An 8643-nucleotide genomic window follows, 5' to 3' on the forward strand; every position below is an offset into this window, starting at 1 on the left:
TGGGTATTGCATTGCTGCAACAAGTCATGACCCCATAATTTCACTCTGATATTAGCCAATATGGTCTCATCCTTTCTCTCTGTCCTTCTAGCCCTATGCATTCAATCCATCTAATGTTTTGTTTCACTTGAGAAAGGGTTCCAGTTTCTAGACATTGAACATCTATATCTTGAAGAGGCCAATTTAGATGCCAAGATTCTGGAGTAATGATACTCATGTCTGCACCCTTGTCTAGCAATCCTTCAATTACAATGTTATTTATACACACTCTTAGCCTTGATCTTTGGTCATTTATAAAAGTCTGCCTACATATAGATTTCCTATTGGAATTTTTGATTCATCCTCCCTGTTTATTCCATCATCCAAAACAGTATGGTTCTTTTTTGTAGCAGATAATGGATTTTTTAACTTTCCTGGTGAGACATGTTTCCACAGTGACTGGGAATGACTGGACCATGTTTGATTTGGAGGTCTGCTGGAGGCCCCCAAGGGTTTCCTGATGGTATTGGGTTGCCTTGTCTGTCTTTTGTTGATCTATATTCATTGGTCCAATGTTGGCCTTTGCCATATCTTCTACATAATCCAGAAGGTTGAGACCTTCTATTTTTGCCATTCCAGAGAAGACATTATTTCTAGGAATGCCTTGTCTACAGTCACTTCTCAGATGTCCTATTCTACCACAACTAAAACATTTGGCATTTTGATGTCTCCTCATATCTTTGGAAACTGTTTCTCCTCCCCAAGATTCAGTATTATAGTCAAATGTCTCAATGTTCATTGTATGCAGGGTCCATTCATCCATTGGTGCTGATCTAACCTTTAAAGGTCCAAGTATCCTTTTGCTTTCTAATTTTGCATTGTCAAAAGCCAGAGATTCAATAAGTACTTGTCTATCTTCTGGATCTGTTATTCCTATTTGTACAGCCTTAGTTAATCTCTGTAAAAAGTCACTAAAGGGTTCTCTTTTTCCCTGTTTAACCCTAATGTATGATTTAATTATTTTCTTGGTTCTTCAATCTTGTCCTGAGCATTTAAGGTTTCTGGAATAGAGACCAAATGTGTTCATCATAAAGAGCTTGATCCTATAGATTAGCATAAGTGCCCTCACCAAGAATTTGATCATGGGAAGCCTCAGATCCTTGGCTTTTCCCTATTGTTCTAAAATCTTTACTTCTTCTTCCCAATAGTATTTCCACAGTACTTGGGCCTGTCTTCCACTAAAACTAATTGAAGTCAATTAGTGTAGGATAGCCTTATTGGTGAAAGTTCATGTCTTTACCATTTCCCTAACAAATGATGAATGTAAGCCATAAGATAGTACCACTTGTTTGATTTCTTTTAAATCATTCATACCTATAGGTTTCTACTACATTCTTTAGATCCTTTTGGGCATTTAGAACTTGATAGTTTTTCAGAGGTGATTACAGGGTAGGAAGCTAAAACCCTGGGTAAGTCATCTCTGACTCTGACACATACTGGCAAGGCTAAATCTTGTCCTTGTACCTTCTGTACCTGCTTGTTAGTTCTGACAATTTCCTCAGTTGTTTCAAATCTTTTTAAGACTGCCTTTTGCTAATCCTGAATCTCTTGTGTATAATTCTAGTGATCTCATTGACTCACCATAACCTCTGTACTCATTCTGCATATGTGATTCTAAGGTATAGAATTTATCCATTAAGGATAGCTTCTCATCCTTGAATATTATTTAGATGACATGCAGAGTCATTTTCTGGAGAGATGCCCTATCTGCTAATCTATCATAATTTTTTAACAGATTTTGATTGACAAATTCAACAGTATGAATTCTTTCAGATAATTTCTCAGTACCCTTTGACATGGATTGAATTTTGCCTGTCAAATTAATGTTATCCTTTTCAATAATGATATTAATTTTTTCATCTAACTTTTTATTTTTGATGGTATTAATCCTGTCAGCTAGCTGTTCATTATTATCTGTAAAGACTGCATCATTTCTAAAAGTGCCTCATTCTTGGCTCTGTTATCAAACCATTTTCTTAAGAATATAAATATAAAAAACAAAGCTAAGTTCAAATATCTAATAAATGGATGTATCAGGAAAACACATAAGCCTTGCAGAATACAATCCATAATATAAGCAAAAGGTTATCAAATTCCTGAATGGTAATATTTTCTACAATCATATAAATTTCAAATTTATTAATTTACTTAGCTCCATTAGGAGATTTCAGTAAATTGTTGTAGGTGTAATAGTCTTTATTGACTAGTATGTATTGTAGTTGCAGTCACATAGTGGAGAGATGTGACTACCAGTAGAGAGATGCAACCAGCAGTAGAGTGAATAATCCCACTTTGGTTCTGCATGATGGTACCTGGTTAAATACTGACAAATATGCTTTGCTTGACCAACTTAGAGCAATTAAATGAATTCCATACACAGAGAGAGTTTTTTGGTGGCCAGAATATCAAAGAATTCAGAGTTTGCGAGCAGGGGATACAAACTAGAAGCTGCACAAGTCACCATATGCAGGGAAAGGACGGGCAGTGGAACCATATGCAAGCCTGGGAGATTGCCAAGTTGCCACGTGGTAGCTCCCCTGTGGTGGGGTTTTGACAAAAACACTTAGTAGGTGAAATCAAGCCAGACGGGGCTAGGGTGAGAGACCTTCTGGGCTACAGACCTTTTCAGCCTTTTAGGTCAGTCCCAGTAGATGTGGAGTTGGGATTTATGTCGGCACCAGATGTAAGAGAATGTGAATAAAATAGCCCCATACTAGCTCAGAATTGAGTATAATAAAGGTTTGTTTATTTATAGGTAGATTCACATATCACAGTCTTCTGCATGAGTGGGGAACAGGAACTAAATCCAGCAGCTAAGAGAGAGAGAGAGTGAGTGTACAAGTATTATGGCTGCATTTATAGTATAAGAGACCATGCCCAAGTGTGCTGGTACCTTAAAGACTATTGGCTAAAGGAGTTCCCACAGCAAATGTGTCACTAGGAGTCAGTTTAATTTAGCAAAATAATAATAGCTTCTCCTGCTAGAGCCTAAGACCTATCTAGTCATGTGTTCTTGGACCTGATATGATCCAGGTCTGGATTTCAACTTCTGTATTAGCTCTTAAAACCAAGGAGAAAATGGTTGACTACTTCCATGATATTTATGCCACCATTGTACAAACAGGCATGTCTTTCCAGGCTGATTATTACTGCTGCTTGCAGGGCTCACACCTGGAACAATTGATGATTATTTCTCTCTCTCTCTCAGTACTGTGAAAAACACCTTCCAGCACTATGAAAGCTATCTAGAAAGGATGAAGCTTCCAAATGAGTACCAGCTTAATTTCCCCATGAGCTATGACTAAAGTGTGTGGTGCCTCAAGCAATAGAGTCTTTTTTATTATTTATTTATTAAAGATTTCTGCCTCCTCCCCGCCACTGCCTCCCATTTCCCTCCCCCTCCCCCAATCAACTCCCCCTACCTCATCAGCCCGAAGAGCAGTCAGGGTTCCCTGCCCTGTGGGAAGTCCAAGGACCACCCACCTCCTTCCAGGTCTAGTAAGGTGAGCATCCAAACAGCCTAGGCTCCCACAAAGCCAGTACGTGCAGTAGGATCAAAACCCAGTGCCATTGTTCTTGACTTCTCAGCAGTCCTGCTATGTTCAGCGAGTCCGGTTTTATCCCCTGCTTTTTCAAACCCAGTCGAGCTGGCCTTGGTGAGTTCCCGATAGAACATCCCCATTGTCTCAGTGTGTCTTATAGTCAAGTTTTGGGGAGTAACCAAGAGAATCGCAACAGCCTGTCATGTTGGGGATGGTCTACAGGGCCTCATTGGCCAACAACCCTAAAAGAGGTAAAGCCATTCCTGGCACAGAGTTTTTATTTGTTAGCCTGTGGTATCCAGTAGAGTCATCTTCACCCTGTTTCAGGGTAAGTCCATTTTAACTCGGATCATCCATGTTCATTGCTGCTCTATTCACAATATTCAGGAAGTACAAACAGCCTAGATGCCCATCAAATAAATAAATCAATAATGAAAGTGAGGTAGATTTGCGCAGACCTAGGAAGACAAATGTTGCCTCTTGCCTCTTTTTGTTCACTTGCTGATGTTAGTTTTGAATCTTCAGATATGTGTTTGTTTATAAGACACATAAAGGTCATGAAATTAGAAAGGGATCACAGGGTGGGTCTCTTATCAGAACACAGACCAGTGAGTCCAGGATGAGTCCTGTAAGGAGACTTCTGAGCGCTTGTGATAGAAGTCCAAGAAACCAAGACAAGAGTTTTGTGACCTCAGTTTCTGCAAAAACACCAAATTGTTCTTGGTTAGTGTTTTCATGCCCCTCTCAGGTGTACTGGATAGGAGTGAGTTACTTCATTACAACTGCCTACTGTCATTTGTTAATATGCTTCTATGGGGGGAAAACATGTTTTTTGCCTTGTGTGACTTGTCTGCTGTATGCAGCTTGCCTTTGTGTTCTGATTGTACATTTTACTCAAGTGACTCCTTTTAACTCCAGAGCATAAATTGTCTGATGTGCTGAATAAAGCTGGCTATTGCAGAAGATTTTAGTCTGCCTCACTTTTGGCTCCATTCTCCAGGTCCCACCAACTCTAGAGCAGTGAACAGGCTCTTAGCAAAAGAGACAGTATGCAGTGGGAAAAGAGCGAAAGGGCTAAAGAGGAATAATGGAACTGGAAAAGTTAAACTGGAGTAAGGGATGGGAGGGTAGGATAGAGAAGGAAATACAGGGAAGGATAAAAATAATGAAGACCTTCCAAAAGAGTTGTGTGGAGATGTATTGCTGTAGAAGCTCACAAAGATGGATGGATGGATGGATGGATGGATGGATGGATGGATGGATGGATGGATGGATGGACAGATGGGTGGATGGATGGATGGGTGGATGGATGCATGCATTCTGCATGCATGCATGGATGAATGGATGGCATTTAAATGGATTCACCTTATTGAGAAATTTTGAATCTGTGTGTTCATCAAGAAAAACAGTTCTTAAGGCTTATAGCTTTCTCTCTCTCTCTCTCTCTCTCTCTCTCTCTCTCTCTCTCTCTCTCTCTCTCTCTCTCCCTCTGTCTTTCTCTGGTTTTGTTATGAGGAGAATACTGGCTTCATAAAAATAATTTGGTAAGGTTTTTTTCCCTTTTCTATTGTACAGAATAATTTGAAGCATATTTGTGTTAGTTCTTTGAAGACCTGGTAGAATTCTGTGCTGAATCCATCTAGGCCTGGGCTTTTTTATTATTTATTTTATTTTTTGAGATTATAATATACTTTTTTCTTTTCTTTATTCTTCTTTCATACAATCACAAACAGAGCCTCCCCTTCTCCTCCCAGTCTCCTCCACACCTACCTTCTCCCCACGTCCACTACTCTTCCGTAAAAGAGCAGGCTTTCCAGTGATGTCAGCTGAACATGGCATAACAAGATGCAATAAGAATGAACATAAACCCCTATACCAAGATTTTCCCAGTAGGAGGAAAAGGATTTCAAGAATAGGCAAGACTCAGAGGCACCCCGACCCTCACTCAGAGACCTAAGGTAGAACCAAACATGGCTGATTCCTAATGGTATTCTGCTATAGTCATAGATCAGCGTCTAGCCCAACTGTCATCAGAGAGACTTCCTCCAGAAGATGATGAGAGAACAGACACAAAGACTCACCGCCAAACATCATCAGAGCTCAGGAACAACACAGAAGGGAGGAAGGGAGGACTGTGGGAGCCAAAGGGGTTGAGAACAACTGGAGATTATAATATAATTACATGATTTCCTTTTTTTTCTCTTCTCCTTCCAAATGCCCCTCCCTGCTCTTTTTCAAATTCACTGTCTCTTTTTTGTTAACCGTTGTTACACACACACACACACACACACACACACACACACACACCTAAATATGTTAAGTACAACCTGCTCAGTCTGCATAATGTTATCTGTATGTATATTTTGAGGGCTGACCATTTGGTGTTGGATAACCAATTAGGGTGAAGACTCTTTCTCCCCCTCTCAGTGTTCTTAGTTGTCTGTAGTTCTTTATGTTAGGTTGAAGGTTTCCCTATCCACATTAGCGTATCTATTGATGCTGTCCTTGTTCAGCTCATGTTTAAGCAGTCATGATGGTGACAGTTCATGGGGTGTAGCTTCTGACATGCCTAGTAGCAACAGTCTCACCGCAAATTCCCTGTTCTTCTTACACTCTGTAGAAGCCCCCTGTTCCTCAGGGTCCCTGGGCCTTGGGTGCAGGAGTTACAGATGGATCTTTGCGGACTGGGTTCTCAAACTCTACATTTTCATTGGTTGCAAAGAGATGTTTCCTTGAAGGGGGCAAGGACTGTACTTATCTATGAGTCTGAAGACAAATATTTAGGGACTATGCTGGTTTAGCAGAGTGGCAGGCTCTCCTCCAAGATCCCTAACTTTCTTTGCCCTAGAGAGTTGGTTAATGGTGCTTGCACTTTTTAAAATTGGGATGTTTTTAATTACTGCTTCTATCTTGTCAGTTGTCATGAGACTGTTTAAATTGTTTACTTGATTCTGACTTAACTTTGGTAGATCAGAAACATCTAGAATGTATCTATTTCTCTTGGATTTAATAGTTTATTGACTTTCTGAAAGTCTCCAGTGTCTATTCTAATGTCTAGTTTTGTAAATTTGGATTCCCTCACATGCACACTCAGTTTGGCTAAAGATTTGTCAACCTTATTAATCTTTCCAAAGAGCCAGCTCTTAACATCATTGATTCTCTAATTTTTTTCATTCCTATTTCATGAATTTCAGCCCTGATCTCTTGTCATCTATTGTTCTCTGGGGAAGCATAGGGGAGGGAAGTCCCAGAGGAGCCAGGCAAGCCTATGGGGTAGCAAAGAGCCAGTCTACCTGGAAGCATGAGGAAAGGGCTGAAAGTTTTAATTAAATAATTGAGAAAAGAGAAGAGTTAACTTTTAAAACTATAAACAAAAGTCATATTATAATAGATATAATAAAACACAAAAATCATAAGGAAATACTGTGAATAATTATCTATCAACAAAATGATAATTCATTAAAAATGTACATATATAACCTAATTTAGGATGATACCAGACATACCTGTAATTCCAGCAGGTGGAAGATGTACAAGAGGCTTAGGAGTTTAAAGTTATCCTTGGCTATATTATATGTTCAAGACCAGCCTGGATCACATGAGATGCTATGAAAGAAAGAAAGAAAGAAAGAAAGAAAGAAAGGGGGAGGGAGGGAGGGAGGGACGAAAGGAAGGAAGGAAGGAAGGAAGGAAGGAAGGAAGGAAGGAAGGAAGGAAGGAAGGAAGGAAGGAAGGATTCAAGACTGAATCATGAATAGGTAGAAACTCTGAACAAATCAATGAGTAAAGAGTTTGAATTCGTTAATGTGGTGATATTTTGCTTGTGTTTTAACAAATAAAGCTTTCCTGAAGATCAGAGTGCAGAGCTAAGTCACTACAGGCCAGGCAGGGGTGGCACATGCTTTAAATCCCAGGACTCAGGAGAGAGAAGCAGAGGGATCTGTTAGTTCAAGCCCATCTTGGGCTACACAAAATTGATCCAGTCTAAAAAAGAAACAGCGCTCACACAAAGGTGATCCCAGCACTTGGGATCTTATGCCTTTAATGCCAGCATTAGGGAGGTGGAGACAGGAGTGATATGGCTGGGTGGAGAGAGGAATATAAGGTGGAAGGAGACAGGAACTTAGTGCAGTCTGAGGCAGCAGTCTCAAGCAGTCAGTCTCAGGAGGCAGTCGGAGGTCAGGATGGTCCCTTTCTGAGCATTGGGAAGAGGTAAGAGCTAGTGACTGGCTGCTCCGCTTCTCTGGTCCTTCAGCTTTCACCCACTGATAGCTGACTCTGAGTTTTTATTATTAAGAATAATTACAATTCATATAATACAACTATTAAACAAATAACTATTAAAAAGGGAAGCCTTAAAACATGGTCTCACAGATAAATTAAAACAAATGTTTTCAAGAGGACTAGTATCACTCATTTGCAGGTTTCGAAACTTTAAGAATAACTATTTCCAACTCTAGGACACTTGAAGCAGAAGTTCTATCTCCTAGAAAGGAGTAAGCTGTACTCAACATAAATATCTTGGGTTGAGGCAGCTTTCCTAATAGAGGGGGCGGGGCTGGGCTGGAAGGCAGAGCCGTTCTCACAGTACAATTCCAGCCTTTACTTCTCTATACTCCTAAGAAATACCTTTTCTCTTCTAATGCTTAGTAAAGAAGCTCAATAATCCATAAATAAACAAATAAATAACAAATAGTAAATAAATAAAGCAAAAACATTAAGGAAATGACACATTTTCAAAGTCATTTGATAAGCCTTAAATGGCACAAATAGCAAAGTGAGACAAGAACATGTTATAAGAAGACATAGTTTGCCGGGCAGTGGTGGTGCACGCCTTTAATCCCAGCACTCAGGAGGCAGAGGCAGGTGGATCTCTGTGAGTTCGAGGCCAGCCTGGTCTATAAGAGCTAGTTCCAGGACAGGCACCAAAGCTACAGGGAAACCTTGTCTTGAAAAACAAGCAAACAAACAAAGAAGAAGAAGAAGAAGAAGAAGAAGAAGAAGAAGAAGAAGAAGAAGAAGAAGAAGAAGAAGAAGAAGAAGAAGAAGAAGAAGAAGAAGA

This window comes from Alexandromys fortis, unplaced genomic scaffold (assembly GCF_014885135.2).
Source record: "Alexandromys fortis isolate MF-2015 unplaced genomic scaffold, M_Fortis_MF-2015_v1.1 scaffold_150, whole genome shotgun sequence".
Classification (NCBI taxonomy): Eukaryota; Metazoa; Chordata; class Mammalia; order Rodentia; family Cricetidae; genus Alexandromys; species Alexandromys fortis.